The sequence below is a fragment of the Nyctibius grandis genome, chromosome Z (genome assembly GCF_013368605.1).
Source record: "Nyctibius grandis isolate bNycGra1 chromosome Z, bNycGra1.pri, whole genome shotgun sequence".
NCBI lineage: Eukaryota > Metazoa > Chordata > Aves > Nyctibiiformes > Nyctibiidae > Nyctibius > Nyctibius grandis.
This window is the reverse complement of record NC_090695.1, coordinates 77,444,645-77,464,058: the sequence shown is the minus strand read 5'-3', so window position 1 is coordinate 77,464,058 and position 19,414 is coordinate 77,444,645. Positions and strand designations below refer to the sequence as shown.

General features: G+C 43.4%; 1 protein-coding gene across 4 annotated transcripts in view; it reads left to right on the top strand.

Moving 5' to 3' along the window:
* The window catches only part of PALM2AKAP2 (PALM2 and AKAP2 fusion), a 272,587-nt gene that overhangs the window by 162,380 nt on the left and 90,793 nt on the right, over positions 1-19,414 (top strand). The window contains exon 1 of one of the 4 annotated variants that reach the window (XM_068422441.1): positions 10,139-10,195. The exons of 2 other annotated variants lie outside the window; for them this stretch is intronic. The gene's annotated coding sequence lies outside the window, so the exon portion shown is untranslated. Of the gene's footprint in view, positions 1-10,138; positions 10,196-10,380; positions 10,466-19,414 lie in introns of those variants that run through there. One more of the 4 variants, XM_068422439.1, reaches the window with a different exon arrangement.

The following is a 19,414-nucleotide window of genomic DNA, read 5'->3' as shown; positions in this document are numbered from 1 at the left end:
GAATGGACAATATAGCACAGAATTTCCTACTCTTGGGTATCAAAAACAACTACCAAATTTAAGGTTAAGTCTATATAAAGCAGCACATCAACATGTCATCAGAGCATCAGTCAGTGAGAATCCACCTTTCTTTAGGCAAATAATTTACAACACAAACAATAAAAGTGAAGTTCAAATTGATAATGCAAAGCAGTCAAAATGAAACTTTCATGTTATGGTTAAAACAGGTATTTAAATCATTCTGACTGCAGGTGGAGCATGGACTTGCACAGGCATTCCCAGACATTTTGCACTGGCTGCTCAGTGCTAAGCTCAGTGTAGTATCACTTTGTGGCAGCTCGTATATTGCAAGCAGGACCTGTAGGACTGCTGGGAAAGCTAGAGTTTAATCAGTCCCTAACTTTCTCTGGCTTAAGTTAAGGTCATACTTAAGGAAGAGGGGAAAAAATGTTCAATGACTGTGGAGTGCTGTTTGTTTTAATAACACAGTACTTCCAGTGCTTGGGAGTGTAACACCACGCAGAACAAAATCTGACTTAGCATTGTTTTCTCCATGGTTTTAAAAAAGAGGTCTCGTTTTATAATAACACCCCCCAGCTGAAGGAGGAGGTTTAATGGCAGAACTTTGTAAGAGGGAGGCTGACTCAGTGCTTCCACTGATGCAGCATGAGCAGAATCAGCAAAATGCTAGCACAGGAAAGCCAATAAAGTCCATGAGAGTATCCTTAGCAGCATGGAAGAAAAGTAATTTAGTCATAGCACATGACGAAGCACTGAAATTTTCTCTAAGAACTTGCTAACAATTTGTGGAAAGGAGAAGCTTGGTGTTTGAGGCAAAGACTGTACGGAGCAGCTGGATATAAACTCTTCTGAGCTTGCATTTGCTGAGAGAGGCATATCAAAACAATTGACTTTTCTATCACTGAACAGTCAAATGGGTAATGTTATTTTCATATAAGAAAACCATCAATTTCAGATGAACTCTGAAAAGAATCTATGCAGACCGGGTTGCAATATTTTCTTGATGATACCAAGAGAAAGTACTCTCAATTAATAGAAATGAGGAAATAGAAATCTGCGCATCTCTGTTATTTTCCGCAACCTACTTACTCTACATGGAGACCCAGGCCATCATAAAGTTCCCTTCAACTTTAACAAACTATTAACAAGAAGCAACAAGCTACCGGTAGGTCCAGGCTGTGCTCTTGACTGTATGGTTCCAGTCAATAGTAATTGCATGGGTTTCAATAAAGCACAGAAAACTCTTGTATCTAATAGGTAATGACATTCACGGCTGGTGAAGACAGGATAGGGAGCAGTAAAAAAATGTTACACTTGATCCTAGTCATGAAGCAAAGTAATACCCTCCATTACAAGACAGGAAAAATGTAGTCCTTGCAAAGAGCCACTCCATGCAATTTGCTCAGAACTAGCCAAACTGGACCTATTGTTGAGCAAGCCAAAGTTTATGAATGATCTTGGAGTTTTTTTACGTTTCTTCCTTATTTTCTAAATATCAAAATTCTGCTTCTTCATTGTTGGGTTTAAAACACATCCTGTTATGCCTGCAGCTCTTTTTGGAGTGCAGGTTCAGAAAGCCTTTCTTGCAGCTTTCCTCAAAAAGGAGAACATGTATGCGTGTGGGAGTCACATAAACTGCAGCTGTTTTTCTTTATTTTTCCACCATCATTACTGCTGACTGGTAACAAGGAAGAAGACATACATATACACAATTTAGCTTCTCTGCAACACCGCTGTGCAGGAGTTGGGAAATTATCTTGGTGAACAACAACTAATTTCAACAAAACTCTTATGACCACAGAAAGATCAGCAGTAGGCTGAAAGAATTTGTCTTGCAGTGAAAAGGGTGCTGCTATTTTGCTGGAATATTTTAGCAGAGATATAGAACTTCAGTTTGCTCTTTCATTGGTTTTATGAAAGATTATCACCAAAGGACCTAAGTGACTCCAGGAATCTATGGAATGATCGATTAATTTCACTGGGCAGCTGCTTAAAACCAAAAAAAAAATCCAATGAGATCCAGGATACAATCCCTTCCTCTCATCCTCCCCCTCGCCCCACTGCTGTAAATGCACTGTGGCTGAAAACTTTACAGGTAACTCAAATGACAGAGGCTTTGATATTTTCAGCACTCTGGAGCAGTTTAAAAGGGAGATGGTCTTCCTGCACAGCACATGTATCTGAAGCTTGTGAGGCCAGACAGCAAAAATCCCTTGTCGCCTTTCAAAGTGCAATCCTGCACGGCCTCATATCCCCTCCTCCCTGACCCTTCAGGCAGTTTAGGACTTATCTTGCTGCGATACCAGCCATGGAGGGGTGCTGCTGAAATTCAGAGATATTTACACAGTAAAAATCCAAGGCAAGGTATAAACCAGCTTCAAGGAGTAACATAGCTTATTTTCTGCAGCTGACGCTTTCCCCAGTTGGCTCCTGCCAGCTCTCATCACTGGTTTTCCCAGGTTGTGCTCTCCATCCCTGGTCCAGGCCACAGCTCGCCTCATGGGGAAGTCAGCAGAGCTGGGCTGGGTAACGGAGAGGAGGATCCATCTGAGTTATTGAGCTACATGTCACAGCACACAGCTAAGAGTTCATTTCCAATTATGGTCTCTGCTAATCGCTCTCAAGTGCATCTTTATATCATGACCGAGGCAGGCAACATTGGTCAGGGAAGCCAAAGGATCATCAGTCATTTGAAGCGATCAGAGCCATTATGTTTGACCTCTGGCATTGCAATTTTATTTTTGTGGCTCTGCATGGAAACTGTCAAAGCAAAGTAACCAGACTGTCAAGCTGTGGTGCCTGTGTAAAACATGCCCACCCACCTTCATATCCAAAGACAAATAAGAGTGTCTGCTTCAGCAGTATGTGAGTTAGACAGTAAAATGCACAGCGGTTTTGTAGTGCAGAGCTGGATTTCCATACAGAATACTGTGTATTGTTAATTAGCCGGCCTATAAGCATCTTGTCTTATCATCTCATTACTGTTTCCTTTTGCCTGATTTCACTTCTGATGATCGGAAAACGCAGTGAAGCTAAGACCTCAGCTTATTGCAGGGACAGACAGCCCTTCAGGCTGGCCATGGGTTTAGCTGGGCCTGTTCCCTTTCTAATTCGAGAAAGGGACACATCCTTAGGAAACTGTGATACTGTTGTTCGAGGGGAAAAAAACATTCTTTGTCATGAGACAAAGAATTTCTTCTTTGAATATGATCTGCTTGTCTCTGACTTTCTGAGGACCTTCAGGCAGGCTTGGTTTTCTCACTTAATCATTTCTAGCGTTGCTATCCACCCTGCAGGCTCAATCACACAAGCTGGACAACAATGGCTGGTAGATGTTATCAAAATGTAAGCAATAATGACTGTTGAGAAGCAGAGACATTTGCCCCTGCAGGAAACACTGGGGCCAGAAGTGGGAAGAGGTGGAGTCACCATCACCGGAGGTATTTAAAAGACGAGTAGATGTGGTGCTTAGGGACATGGTTTAGTGGTGAACTTGGCAGTGCTGGGTTAACTGTTGGACTCGATAATCTTAAAGGTCTTTTCCAACCAAAATGATTCTGTGAACCTATGATTCTGTGATTCTGTGAAACTTAGTAAAGGAAAGTCTGTCTCTAGTCGAGGTCTCATGATACATCTTTGGATACATCTAAGAGCCATGGCATAAAAAAATTTCCAGCTCTCTCTTCCATCCAGTTTTGATGATTAGCGGCAACAAAATATATCTGTGTTATCTTTGTTTGCACTACTGGAATTTGTAGTTACATTTGTAACTCAGCCCTTGCAAAGACTGAGAAGTTGAATACTCAGTGAAATACACTGTGTTGGGTGTTTATGTGTGGATATTTAAACATTTCTGCACTGAGTATTTTGTGAAAGGGCTACACAAACAATTTTACTAACTCTACAGGACCAGCTTTTGACTACAGAGCCTAATGTATTTAAGCTGCTGCAGGACATCACTGCTTTATTCTCTGTAGACAACTTTATTCTTTTTCTTGTCATTTTTATTGTTCTAGTGGTAGTGAATAAAACCTTGCATCTGTTCCTCAGGAAGGACTTAATCCAAAGCTCATTGAATGCACTGGAAGAGCCTCCATTGGGCTTTGGATCAAGCTCTTTAGCTCACAAACAAATGCTCTTTGTGAGAATATGCTATTCAAGTATTGTACAGAAGAGTTACAGACGTTCCCTATTTCTAAAATAATGATTGCTCTTTAAATCTTTTTTGCTATGCCTGTTTAGTTGGAGGAACAATATGCAACTGTACATAATTGTTGAAGTACTGTAGTCTGTGATTATCTTGCCCCAGCAGTTGATATAAATGTTGAATATGTAATGCTGTGGTAACAAGTAGTGCTATATTTATATGGCTCTTCCTATGCAGGCAGTAATTCAGAAAATATATAGAGATACGCTCCCTGCCCCTGAGGATGTTCAGGCCCGATCAGGCAAGCTGGACACGGGCAAGCCATCTTTCAGGACTGCCTTATGTTGATGTTATTGATGAAGCAGACTTGAAAGAGGGATTTGTAGAATAAAAGAGGGATACTACTGAATGGGATTTTTTCTGCGCTTAGAAAAAGGAACAGACTGAAAGGAGACACAAAGCCCACAGCAGGGGAAAGAAACAAGGGCTGTTGTGGGAGAGGGTACAAAGAGACTAAGACAAGGCAGGAGTAATCAAAGCTGAAACATTAGCTGGAGTAAGGCTGTAAAGAGCCTTAAGTGAAACCTCGCAGCTCCAGATTCGCAATGACTGCATTTTCCACAAGAAGGAGGGAGAGCCATGAGTCAGTTATGCAGTGGTATCCCCACGAGCTGCAATAAAATAAATTTCTTCCTTACAACATCACAGGTACTGAACACTTCTTTGGATTTTTTGTGAAGAGGAACTAACAGTTCCCATGAACCGAAGAGAACACGATGCCAGTGAAACTTGGCTGTTTTTGCAACTGCAGAACAGAGTAACTTCTTCACGTGGGCGTAGATTACACCAACAGTTACTACTGGGTATTACTCCTGTGACAGAATTGCTTGCAGTAAAATACACTATGCTGTGTGGTAAGTGCTGGCAGGGCTACGCACGTAGCTCGTAAGCCGATGATGACTAAAACAGTTTATGAAGCCAGTACTAAAACATTACTCACTCAAGGAATCACATTTAAGTCAATGAGATTACTCATGTAGCTAGTTGCCGATAGAGATCTTGCCAAGCTATTCCACCACATAACAGTTGTGTGCAAATGAGCCTGTTAGTCAGCTGAATAACTTCAGAAAATAATTTTTAAGTTCATACAACGTTAGTATTTGAACTCCCTAACCACAGCAGAGGTCCCGTTATGTTCTGCAAACACCCACTAACAGGCGGTCCCTGTCCTAAAATTCATCAACTCATGTAGACAAATAAGGGAAAGTGACTTGCCTTCAGTCACATCACAGGTCATCAGCAATGCCAGGAATAGAACAGGAATCTCCGGTCAGTTCCCTTCCAGCAGCTCCCTGCCTCTGTAGTACTCAACACTTCATCCCCGCACTGAATATAAAGCATTTATGAATGTGACCTCCAAACATCCCACAGCTCTTCTGCTAACCGATTGATGGATCTCTGCATTCATTATTTTTATAAATGCACAGAGAATACACAGAAGACCATTTTCATCTCACACGCATTACCAGAAGCCAGTGCTTTGCCTCATCCAGCTCATCTGCATGTTATTCTGCAGTCAGAGAAATAACCAGAACCACAAGGAAAGGAAAATGAATCTAATCACACAATTTCTGACAGCTAATCTAAGACACTTAAAAATCTGCATGCCCAGGAAAACTCATTTTTCATACTCAGTGAAATTCAGTGTGGAGGCTACCAGATCAGGCATCACCTTTCAGGACTCCATTTCATTTTATAAATGTTATAAAAGCGCCTGGCATACCCAGCATCATTATCACAGTGTTTTCCTTCCTTTATTCTGCTCTACCCTCAGCATCTTTGGGAGTTCATAGAGAATAAGAACAGTGTGCTGGGCTGTAAAACTGCAGCCTGCAAGAATTTCTTCCTAATAGGAAGAGGTATCCCCTTTGAATTATTCTCTATTTGAAGGTTCGCTGCATAACAATAAAAAAATCCACCTCACTGAAACTAGGCACCAATACACTGACAAAGTCCCAGAGCAAAGACTCTGAGTAACTCCTCCGTCTCCTGGATAAAGCAGGAGCAGCAGGTATGGATACAGCTTCACTCTCTTCTCTCCCTATTTCTCTCTCTCCTCCTCCAAACATCTTTGTCTTTCATTTCCTTCTCTTTATCTCCCCATCCCGAGCAGCAATGTGTCTCTTCCCCTTCCTAACTCCAGGCACTCTTTGTTGGCAATGGCTCTGTCCTCTCTCTGCCCATGGAAGAGGATACATCTGTACAGAGGCAGATTGTAAACTAGGTCAGCTTATGTGGCAGAGAAAAAAAAGAGCAGAAATAAGAGCCTTTTTGTATAATAACAAGGTCTCACATAAGCATGTGGCCCAGTTGTCAGAGGTGTTGGGTGTCTGCGGTTCCCACTGACTTCAGTGGCACGAGCCCTCTTGTCCACAGGCTGTGAATATAGAAAAATATCCTCAGCTTTGCAGCCCCCTACAAGCAGAGGTTCAGATACGCCATCTCACTTCCTTGAGCTTTCCCAAGGGCGTCACACTGATCTTAGGATCTGGTTTTGTTGTTTTTTCCTACATGTTCAGCACAGCCTTGGGAGGTACGTTGGTCAGTCGTTGGAGGAGGAATGAGGTAACACCAGGGGTGACAGATCCTTTTTCAGTTCACGGGGCACATAAAGCAGGCCTGAAAGGGAATGACAGGTGAGGAACTGTCATTTGAGAGTTAAAAGTAACTACTCTTCTTGACAAATATTGGGCTAATGCAGCTGATCTTTATACTCTTCCTACTTTCAGAGGTTTTAGGACAATACTGACTAATCTTGCAATTCATTACTTAGGTAAAGATATTTTAACTCCAGAGTAAAAATCAGAGAAGGTTGCACTCTGGCAAGGATTAATTCCTTCTTTCTCCTACCTGAAGCCCTCTGTTGTGCTGTAAAAAAATTACAGAACACTAACAAAATACATCTTTAAAACAAACCTTTAAGACATAATTTTCTTCTACTGTTGTAACTCTTGAAAATGCAAATTAGAAGCAATAGGCAAAACTCATTTAAATATACACAGTGAAACCACATTTGATTTCCTCTGTGATATACTAGTCATGTGCTACCTAATTAATACCAAGTGCATCCCCATCATAAGAAAAAAAAAAAACACAACAAAAATTCAAACAGTATCAGCGTCATTTGTGATATTTCTTTATCTAATGGAACAAAATCTGTGCTGCAGTCATGCATTTCAGTCCAATCCTATAAGAGGCCAGAAAGCAGGAGAGAAGCAGATGATAATTGTTGGAACAAAAGGGCAGAGGGGTGGGAACCCACAAAGAGGAGCTCTGAAGTTCCCGCTTTGGCAGTGTAGCATCTTTGGTTGCTATGAATATCACAGATTTTTCTCTACAGTGCAGTATTGCCAGTCTCCAAAACTTGAGGCCTTCAAAAAGCATGAAACTGGACTATGCTTATTTTAATTATGTTTCTGAGGCCTAAGGGGGATCTTTCTGCATGGTTCTGGAGTTGTCTGCAACTAAAAAAGGACTAATTTATTTTCCTCCCTCCCTTCCTTTCTCATGATAACTGGCTTATTCTGTTTCTAGCAGTTGAAGTTTCTAAAAACCCAACAAACATGGTCAGACCTGTGAAACATCCAAAAGGGATGCAGCCCCCACGCTCCTCTTCCTCCCTCTCTCCTCCGCAGCCCCACATTGCCATTTGGATGGCATACCTATCTACGGGAGTACAGGCTCTCACACCATGGACCAGGCTGGTGGGCATGAGCAGTGATGCGCGTCCACACACAGTTCCTTCAGTCAGGTGTCAGAGGTGCAGCTTTCCTTTGCTCCCTGCAAATAGGCTGAACAGAGCCGTACTGTGGTTCTAGCACACGTCCTGCACAGATGCACCGTATCCTAGAACGAGAAAGGGTAGGAGTCCTGTCTTTGGGCAGGTAACTGAATTGCAGACATTCCTGGGAACATTCCTGGGTGGTGCAGCTGAAACTCCCCTGCTCAGAGCTGGTCTCCCTTACTCCTTCTCGTGCCAGATGCTAGTGGCAAGTAAAAAATACACATTAAAAAAGGCCATCCTTGATCCAGAGAATTTACAGCAAAGTATGAAAGAGAGAAAACAGATGGCTGCAGATACAGAGAATAGCAAACAGTTCCCAGGGTCAAAGACCTTGGTGGGGCTTTGTACCACACTCTTACGTGCTTTCAGGCACACGCTTTTTCAAAGAGGGTCGTGGCCACATGTGGTTAATTAGTAAGATAGCTTCTTACTTACATTAATAGCACCAGCTTACAGGTCTGCAGTTATGTATGTATGCATCTATGTCCTTATACCATTAGCTTTTATTATAAGCCTTTTTCACTATCATGGCATTCAGGCAGCAACATGCATGTGTGAGCAACTGTGTCCTTGAGTTCTCACCCAAGGATGCAGCAGCTGAATTATCAACAACAGCATGTAACCTCTCATTTAAAACATTGGCACCTGAAGAGTGGAGGGTGGCAAATGTGACACTAAACTTCAATGCAGACTCTGGAGAATTGGAGGTTTGCAAACCTCGTGCCTGTACTGTGCAAATACAGAGATGTTAGTTGGGTTAGAACTAAAGGACACCTGGATTAATGCAACCTATTTGAGAAGAGTCAACATTGCTTCTGTAAAGTCCTGCCTTAAACAAACCTCTTGGAGGTCTCTGAAAGGGTCAACAAAAATGTGGATAAGGGTGATCTAATTTCCATATCAGACTGTGTTTCTAAAAGGCTCTTGACAAAGGCTTTTAAGGAGACTAAGCAGCGATAGCAACGAGAGGGAAAGCCCTGGTATAGCTCAGTAATTGCTTAGAAGATTAAATGTAAAGTACAGGAATAAATGACCAGTTCTCACAATGGAGGGAAGTGCTGGATGGTGTGGGGTTCTCCAAGGGTCAGTGCTGCGACGTGTGCTGTTTGGTGTACTCATATCTTACCTGGAAATGGAGTGAAATAGCAAAGTTCATCAGTGGTATTAATTTACTCAAGTCTGGAATTAGAAGAAAGACTGTGAAGAAATATACAATGACATTATGAGGCTGACTGGGCCATGTAAGAAATTCAGTGTAGGTAAACATGAAATTATGCACATGGAGAAACAATCATATAAAACAGTGGGGTCTGAGATGGGTATTGCATGAGTAAAATCTCAGGGTTATGACAGACAGTTCCATAGAAACATCAGCTCTGTGCTCAAAAATTCCTCATAAAATACGAAGAGAAAAACATCATTGTGCCACTGTATGACTCCATGGTTTGCCCACATCTTAAATACTGTGTATTTCTTCGTCCCAAAAAGGTTCTGTTAGATCAGGATGATGTTCAAGAGGGCATCAAGGATGGTAAGAGGTACAGAACGGTCTATGGACAAAGGCCCCCATGAGCAACCTACAACTCTTCAGCCCTGAGAATGAATGATGTGAAAGGACTACAGTGGAGGTCTGCAAACCCATGAGCAGCTCCAAGAGAGGGTTAGGAGGTGTTCCTTATCTACAGCATTGGAGCTGAGGGGATAATTAAGTTCGTATTGAAACCAAAAATAAAAGGCAGGGGGTTCTTCACGGGAGGACTGGCAGACCAATGGAAATCCTTGCCAGACCCTACTGTGAACGCTGCAAGAGCATTTGAGTTCAAGGGGACATTGAAGAAGCCCATGGAAGTCAGCTCCGCTGCTTAAAATATAGTTTAAAAAAAAAAAAAAAAGCCAAACCACACCAATAAACTAAAAAAAAAAAAGAAAAGGAAAAAAAAAAACACACCCCGAAACGCCCGGCTCAGGAAACCCCCGGAGCTGCCAGCGGCGGCGAGCTCCCGCTCTGCACATCCCCCTCCCGGGAGGCCGCGCTGCTTCTCCCCGGGGCTCAGCCCCCTCGGTGCCCGGGCCGCCCCGGGGCTCAGCCCCCCGCCCCGGGGCTCGGCCCCCCCGGGGCTCGGCTCCCTCCCCTCCCGCCCGGCGCAGGCATCCGTAACAGGAGAGGGCTCGCAGCCGGCCGGGTAACCCGAGCGCTGCGGGACGGGGGGGGATGCGCGGAGCCTCCGCGCCGGGCGCATCCCCCCGCGGGACGGGACGGGACGAGGCGGGGCGGGACGGGGGCGGGCGGCGGCTTCGCCCCCCTCTTCCTGGCGTCGGCGAAGGGGGCGGGCGGGGAGGGAAGGGGAGGAGGAGGAGGACGGGGAGGAGGAAGGGGGACCCGACGTGCCGGGGCTGCGCGGGGAGCTGGCGGCGGACGCTGCGCGCCGGAGGAGCGGGCGCGCTTTAGCGAGGTACCTCCGCGCGTGGGGGGATGTCCGTGCGTCCGTCTGCCTGTCTGTCTGCGTGTGTGTGTGTGTGAGCGCGGCTCCGGGTGCGGAGGGGAGTGGGGCGGCGGTGGCTGCGGCTCCGGCAAGTTGTCCGGCCCTCGGCGGGCTGAGGGCGTCGGGGAGGGGGGAACGAGGTGGGAATGCGGGGGCTGGGGGAGCAGAGCGGGGCGGGGGAGGTAAGGGAGGGGTCGGTGGAGATGCGAGGAGGGGAGATGGAGGCGAGGAGGGAAGATGGAAACGCAGGGAGGGAGAGGCGAGGAGAGGAAGGGAGCATGAAAATGCGGTGAGGGGAAGGGAAGAGTCGAGGAGGGACGGGGGGATACTGCGGGGGGTCCTGCTCTTGCCCTCGCCCACCCCGCGAGGTGTGTGTGCCAGCCCCGCGCCCGCGGGACCCCCCAGGCGTGCCCGTTCCCCTGGGGCGGGGGGACCGCGGACCGCCGGGGGGTGCTGGACGGGGCGGGGGGGGGGCCGGGTGCGGAAAGCCGGGTCTGTTCTTGCATCCCCCGATGCCCGCAGGTTGAGGGGCGGCTCTTCCCCCGCGCCGGCTGCGGCTTGGGGGTCCGGGGGGGTCTGTGCAGCCCTCCCTGGTGGGCGGCCGCGGTGCGCGGGAGCGGGGAGGGGTGAGAGCCGGGGTGGCGGCGTGGAGGGGGTTTGGTAGGATCCTGAGGAGCCCGTGACGTAATTATTTTTTAATCAGCATGTTTTTTTCATGGCCATCTCAATTTTTCCTGGACTCCCCTTTTTGAACTGAAAATCTCTCGTATCTTTGTTCCAAGTCTTTCTATTTTTAGATCCCTCAGTAACAGCGAAGCATGAGTTCTAAATATTTTATTTCTTTCTATTTGGCCTCCGCTTAGGACCACTGCAGTGTAAACTTATCAAACGTTGGTGTCTCTTCCTAAAAAGTTACTGAAATTATTACTGAGGTTGGCAGGCAGGCAGCCACTGTGGATATCAGTGTTTGAGTTCCTGATAACATTAATCATTAGCCATAAAGAGCAGTCATCATATTGAAGTTTGGTTTTTATCTTAAGACAAACCGCCTGTCAGCTCCCAGAAGATGTACATTAGGGCAATAAGTACCAGCCTGATGTTGGAAGAGATAGAGCAGATCCACCCCCCGCCCCGGTGTTGTGATTTTACCAATGAAATAAACATGTTGTTTTGAGTGGTGATTAGCAGTTCAACGTTGTAATGATATCCTCTGATTCTAGCATTGTCTCATAGCTCTGGTATGTCAATTTGTATTCATGCTGTGTAAGTGTTTTGCAGAGGTTTTGTGTATCTGTCAGGGATTTATTTCACTTTCACAATTACATTTTCTGGTCTCACCAGCCTCAGGAACCCAAGCAAGGTATACATACATCAGTATCTGTAGTAGTACATGACTTCTGTTTCCTGAAAAGTGTGAATTATTTCATATATTTTTAGATCATAGCTTTTATGTCCGTGCAGACAGCAGATGAATGAAGTTAGAGCTGAAATTGTGTTCATTTAAGTGTATACATTGTAAGTAGTTCGGATTGGTCAGTATTGCCTGTTTTTTATTCAGTTTATCTTCATTTTGTATCTGCCAGTCCATTTGCTGCCCTTTGATAGCCTCTGCCAAAGTAAAATGTAAATTTACAATGTTACATACAGATACTGGCTTTAGATAACAGATACGTTGTTTTTTGCGCTAGTTTTCAAGCACCTGTCCAAAGAGCACAGATCCCAGGTGAGCTCTTAAGTAAATTAAGCCATATTTATAGATGTCTTACAACAGAGCCAATGAGATGTAGCTTTTGTGGCAGCTGATGGTTATTTTCCTTCTCTGTGGACGTGCACCTTCCATACTAAGGGATGTGTGCCTAACTTCCAGTCCTTTTTTGACTTCAGCCAGAGTTTTGGCTGAGTGGAAAATACATGGTTGTATGGCTTACAGCATGAAAAGTATACCCAGCAGAACCCTGGGCAGTTTGATGTATACTTTGGTCATGGGATAAGTTAATTCATGCCTGATTTGTCATGTCTAAACTGCAAAACTCACTTTAGCTACTGGAAACACCTGCTGATGTAGCAAGCGCTATTGATACTGCATTTATAGCAAGACATGAAGAGCTACATAATGCAACATCTAGAACTGTCCCTATTATTACCATTCACAGTGTGATTTTTCTCTCGTCGACGTGCTGCAGTACTCGTTCTCAGGCAGTTCTGACTTCAACTGACCAGCAGTTAGTTCATTGGTGGTTCTGGGGTAAACAGGTTTGTTCCAGCTGCCAAAATTGTCTCTCTTTCTCCTCCCGCCCCCCTTTTTTTTGGCGGTGGCTGATTCTTTTTATTTGTTTCGATGCGAAAAGTTAATGACCATACGCTAGCAGAATTCTGGACTCAGAATTCATTGAGGAGAAGTCCTTCCCGATGCTCCCACCCACTTGGAGCAAGTCCATTGAAGTTGATATGGTAGTTTTGGCATTCAAATTATGTGAGCAAAAAAATCTGGCCTGCTTATTTATGATGATGCTCACTTACCTGAGCATTGCATTTGTCCAGTAGAGGGTTGTTCTTTAATTGACTGCTGACTTAGACCACTAGAGTACAGCTCTATAAAATTAAGTTTAATTAGGAAATACAACAGCAGCACTGAATGAATGCCAGCAAATGCAGTTATATCTATAATTTATGTAATTCTTTTTGAGCTGTATGCCAAAATGCTACTCTTTTTCTTCTGCATCCTCAAAATTTTATTTCTGCTTAAGTAATCGTAAGACTTTGGGTTGCATTGCTCTGGTAAATTAGTATTCCACATCAGTCTATTTTATCCTTGTGAAGGATAAATACTAATTACTTGTGGCAAGACGAATGCAGCTGAGCAAAGTCCATACTCTCTGAACTCTCCTATTTGGGATTCTTCTGCTGCTAAGAATATACTTCACAGTACAGATGGATCGAGGGGGAGAATTCTGCGGATTAGTCTTCAATGAGGAGGCAAACCTTGCAGTCTTCCTCTGTCCTGGGGTAAGTCAATTGGAGTTGGTTTTCATCTCAGCCACCTAAAAATGACATGTCTGGTTAAAGCTGGTAACATAAATTAAGTCTGTGGTCCAAGAAACGTGGAAGATGCTTCCAGAAAGCCGGTCGTCTAATGTATCTCAGATTGGGAAGATTTTTTAAAATAGCCTAATGGTAATCTGTCATCGTAGCCATTGTGGTAGACTGCAGGAATCTAGTGAGAATCATGGTAAATCAGTACTGAAACATGTACAAAGCTTTAAAAAAGATTGCACACAGTAACTTTAGGAGTCCACAGACATATCTCTCTCCTTCCTGAAAAACAAATCTCAATCCTCAGTGCAGAAGTTTCCAAGCAGTAAGATGGAACTATTGTTTCTTCCTTTTTCTTGTCTACATTGGAAGATCTTCAGGGCTGTTTTGCAATCTTCACTCAAGCACAGTGTGTTGAATCTGTAATTTCAGCTGCTGCTGGAAGTCTCATCCTAGTTTATAAAAAAAATCATATTGTAACTACTGTTCAAAATTATAGGCTACAGAAATCTAGATTTTGTCATTCCTTTTCTCATCTCCCTAATAACCATGTTCACAATACTTGGTTCTGGTATTATGACATAATGAACAAAAAAGAGGATACATTTTTCATATTAAAATTCTGGGTTATCAATACAAATTATGGGCTTATTTTTCATGATGAACAATCTTAAGTAATCCGTTGCAACCATAAATCATGCCGTCCTCAGTTTTAAAAAGAGATCCTTTGACTTAAGTTTATAATTAATGAGAGTTCAGGGTTTCACTTTTTGTTTATTTGATGACAGTAACATACTGGGTTTACAGGAGAAAGCAGAACTGTGCCTTTAGTGTAATTCTTCAGAAACGTGGTAAAAATACTTAGGTGTAACAAGACTCAAGTGTTATATCACTTGATATAATACTTACATGCAATATACTGCAAAAGTGAGAATTTTCCCTAGGTGTTGTTTAGCGGAGAGAATGATTTCTTTAATCCCTTATTAATAACAGAGAAAAATAATAATGCATCTTCAGAAGGGTTAGGAACATTACTTTAAAAGACCTGCATAAGTGCTTGGGAAAGCTTTGGTATGTGCTACTGAATCATGAAAGCATGTCCTGTTCATTTTAGAATTTTCTTTCCAGCTTTATCTAGTTGACTAAAGAGATGAATCATGATCCAGGGAAAAAAGATGGTTTCAAAGATCTGGATTTTTTTTTTTCCAGAATCTGTTGATTCCACTGATGTCTTTCGTGGCTCTGGGCATCATAATTTCCCTCTTGTTGAGTTTTCTTGTGTTAAAAAGGAAAAGGAGCAGAAAACTCTGTGTGTAAATTGCTAAATTCACATTACTGTGTGTACTTTGAAAGGGAAGGGTTATCCATGTTTTACCGCTTTTTTCTACATGTTTTTGCATTGCTTATATATCATCTGTTTGTGTAATGTATGCATGAACCAGAAAAACTTCAAGGGTGTAGTGGGTGTAGTACTACCAGTTAAAGGGGGCTTATGTGTGTGTCATTTATTCCCTTTCCAGCAGCTAAAGTTTACCAGTTTACTAAAGTAATGAGAAAAACTATCATCTTCTCCTTTGATAATTGCAAAATACCTTTAAACTGGTTACACATTAGGGTTGTACTTACTTAAATAGAACAACAACAACAAAAAACAAACCACCAAAACCACAAACACTACTGCCTCAATCACTGAGTAACTTAGTAAGTGTGACAATTCTGTTGGCTGAGCCTGGGTGCAAATACAAATGCACATGAGCAGATACGTGGCTTCCTTCCTAACAGTTCTTCTCAGGGGCTGATATTTGACATCACAGCTGTTATTTTTTATCCGGTATATCCAAGAATTCAAGTGGACATCTTGTGCCTCATTGTTTGGGGCAGTGGCACCAGCGTTGTTTGAGCTGAGCTTCATAACAGCCGTTTTTTCCCCAGTACTCCAGGGAAAAATACAGCTCCATCTGTATATACGCTTGGAGTGCCCTATTTCTGTGTCTTGTTAAATGTGGGGCAAGTTTAGTAGTGCCAGTTGAGAATAATTCCTTAATAGGATTGCTAATACACAACCCAGATCCATCCATCTTTGAAAAAACTTTACTTTTAAGAAGTTCCCCTTTTTTTTTAATAACTCTTCTTGGGCAGGCTTTAGGAAGACATTAGACCAGAAATAGGAAGCAGCTGAAACATACACCTGTATTAGTATCCTGCACCAAATCCCACTGTCAAACTAATTAAATCAGTATAAATCTATTAATAAAGTTAGCAGTTTTGCCACAAGTAAAGAAGAAAAAATATTTTTGTTAAAGCAAGTGAGGTTTAGCCAGGAGTTTTTGTACAAACCTTTTGCCTCTCTAGTTTTATTCTGTTAGGAATTTGTCACAGCGCTTCTATAGCTTTGTAAGAGAGACAATATGAAGCCAATCTCATATCTTTGAATATTATTCTATCAACTTTCCTTGTAAATAGGTCATTTTATTTCCAATTTTAGAGTTCCCCATTACCTGCTACCCTGCCCCAAGAGTGAGTGCAAGAAAAGGTTTTTGCTGGTGATGCTCTTGAGAACCCATATGTTGGTATGGGAACTACTATCAATAAACCCACAGAGTCACTTAACCTGATTTTAAAACAGTTAAAGTACATGCAAGGTGAAGAGGCCCTTGTGGTTTGTGCCATGGTTTGACGTTCCATCTGTCATTACGTTTCCAAGACACATTTTACTGGCACCACTTGTTCTCACTGAGGAGAGGAGGACTGTGGCCAGCCAAAGTCTCAAGGAGGGGCTGGAGGACCAGGTGTGTGAGGAGCAAATGCAACCACAAAAGTTCAAATGCATTCAGGTCTCAACACCGTATTGTTCTGACTGTTCACAGCCCGTGGCTGGGACAGGGACACAGTGGGGCATGTTCCCATGTTCTGGTATGGCTTGACTGAGCTCTGCAGAGCAGTGAGGCCAATCCTTTGTTCTCATTGTTCCTTACTGCCGCTGCTGATTGTCATCATCAAAAAGAAAAATTCGGCCAAAGTTGTGGTTTGATTCTTTTAAGTATTTTCCCTTTCTCTGCATATTTTCAAACTACAGCAGTTCTGTATTTTTTTGTTGTGAAAGCAGTGGATATACTGAATATATTGCAATTGGCTTAATCAAAAAAAACCAACTGTTTTTGTCATTTAGTCTAAAGAGTAGCACTGAAGAACCTGTGCTGGCTTTAGGTGCTGTGTTTCATCTGATAGGAGCCTGAGTCTGTCCTGTGTCCATTTGACGCTCCCTGTTTCCATGATGCTTCCCATCACTGTCTTTGGGCTTGCTATAGTTTGTACTTTCACTTACGCTTTTCTGGTTCAATTCCTGTCTTTGTTTAACTTAGATATGTCAAACAGAGACATATTAGCTTCCTTCATGTACCTTCTTGCCAATGCAAGCTTGTTCTTCCTCTCTGATCCTCGAGTCTGTGTGAGTCCCCTCTGAATCCACGGTGAACAGAGCTCTGAGGAAGCAGAGCAGCAGCCAGACTTTTGGGGAGTTTTTTGGAATTTGGGTTATTCCACCTGAAATGCTTTAAAAGAGAAGCCAGCATAGACTGGAGAAGAGCCCATTCACTTTCTGAAAGTGAGGCCTTTTAACGGTGTTTTTGATGGGCACTCTCAACGTCCCTATTGTGTTGCCTGTTTGGCTTTCTGGGGTGATTTATCTGTAAGGCCCAGATTTATGCTCATTGTGGTGTATAAAATTTGTCAACTTGGTTAATGAGAACAGAGGTGGCATGGTACAGTGGACCAGAATGTATATTGACAAAGATTTCTAGGGAATAGCTCTCACTTTAAATTAAAAATAGCTTTTAATTAGTTGACATTTTTGACCAGGGTATATTTTAAGCCCTTAAACTTCTTGAAAATCTTTTTTCCATCTAATTAATTGAGAGTTAGCAATGGGGAGCTCAGGTAATTTTGAAATTTCTAGGAGGATCAGCCTTGGGGAAAAAAAATTCACATTTGGAGTTGTTGCTACAAAGCTGACAATAGGTACTGGCATATTTAGAGTCCTGGAGCCAGCTTGTGAAATTATTAGCGCATAAGCAGGACTTCCCAAAATTTAGCTTTGAGTGGCGGTTGATTCCACAGAGGTTTTGCTGATTTCTTGGAGCTGGGTGCAGGTATGATGGCGGCCAGTGTTGTGGTTGGATCCCAAGTAGTGTTTGGTATTTGAGCCAAACTGGGATTGACTGGTACATAAACCAGTCTTTCAGAATTAGCTGTGCTAAAAAGAAGAGCCTGCGATCGATAGAATTACTGTTTCTTGTAGGGGGATTTCTTGCTCATGTCTTTTTGTCAGATGTCATCAGATGCCTTCTGCTCTGAATAAAACATTTTTAGGCTGTTCTGCCTCATTCATTCCGCAGGCCTCTCCATAATTCAGGACTTTCATCTCTATAGCAGTGACGATTCAACAGCAGAATTTCTTTGTTCTTCTCTGCTTCTTGTGGGATATGTGGGAAACCCACAAGTTCAGCTCTAGGGCATGTCTTGCCTACTGTTCTTGTTGACTCTGGCAAGTCAGTGTATCCTGCTGGCCTGGGTAAAGGAGGTGACTCCTCTGTCACAAGCTGGATAGGGTTTGTATTAAACCATCTCCCACTGGAAACCTGTTTTCTTTCTGGAAGGAAAGCATGATAGGACTGTTCTCTTGCGTGCTCCAAGACTCTGGATTATCGCAAGCTTTTTGAAGGGTAATCAAGCCAACATCCTATGTTCTGCCAAAAAAAGGGACTTTCCAAAACAGCCCAAGAGGATATTGCCAACTGATCACCAACTGCCTAGTATGTAGATCTGTGGGGGCAGAGGAGCATGTGCATGATATTTGTTAGGCATTCCTCCTCCCATGCCTGTGGGACATGTTTCTGCAAAATGGAAAATAAACCTGGGATCTTGCAGGTGCAGGTGTTACAGTGAATGTGTCTGTCCTCACGTTAGGCATTGGTAAGCAACCCAGATGCAAAAAATGCAAAAAAATACGTAAAAGAGTCTTGTCACATCAACAACTCAGTTTCCATTAAAAATAATGGTGAGTGTGAAAGAAGGAGAGTAAGAGGAGATTACTTATGCCAGTGTTCATTAAGTCAAGAGCCAGATGGCATTTAAAGCCTTGGCCAAGTTGCATTGGTCAGAAGTATTCATCTGCAGATGCAGAGAATCTGAGATAATTAAAGACTAAAGCACTTCTACCAATGCAACACGTGCTGCCTTTGCTTTCATGTTAGCCTTGTGACACATGGACAGCACTCACACTACGGTGCATGGTCTCTGGAGGACGGCAGGGTCAGGCTCCGGTTGTGACCCCCTCTCAGTCCTGTGGGAGGGATTGAAAGGGCAGGTAATGATAGGACGAGGATTAACGGTTTTAAAATGAAAGAGGGCAGATTTAGATTAGATATTAGGAAAAAATTCTTTACCATGAGGGTGGTGAGACACTGGCACAGGTTGCCCAGAGCAACTGTGGATGCCCCCTCCCTGGCAATGTTCAAAACCAGGTTGGATGGGGCTTGGAGCAACCTGGTCTAGTGGAAGGTGTCCCTGCCTGTGGCAGGGGGGTTGGAACTAGATAATCTTCAAGGTCCCTTCCAACCCAAACCATTCTGTGATTCTATGATTCTATGATTTTTTCTTCAGTGTGTTACCCATTAAAGACGCTTACACTTCTGCAGAAAAAGCATGAAACATGAGACCAGAGGTCTCTGCTCACACCTTCTCTTAGAGGTTTTGTGTCCTCCAGGCACACAGATGTAGCTGGTGTTCCAGACTGGTCCAGAACATCTGAGCACCAAGATGCCAAGTTACCTCTGCGGGTGCTCTGCCAGCCCTTTTGGCTATGCGCTTTTAGGTGGCAAGGACCTG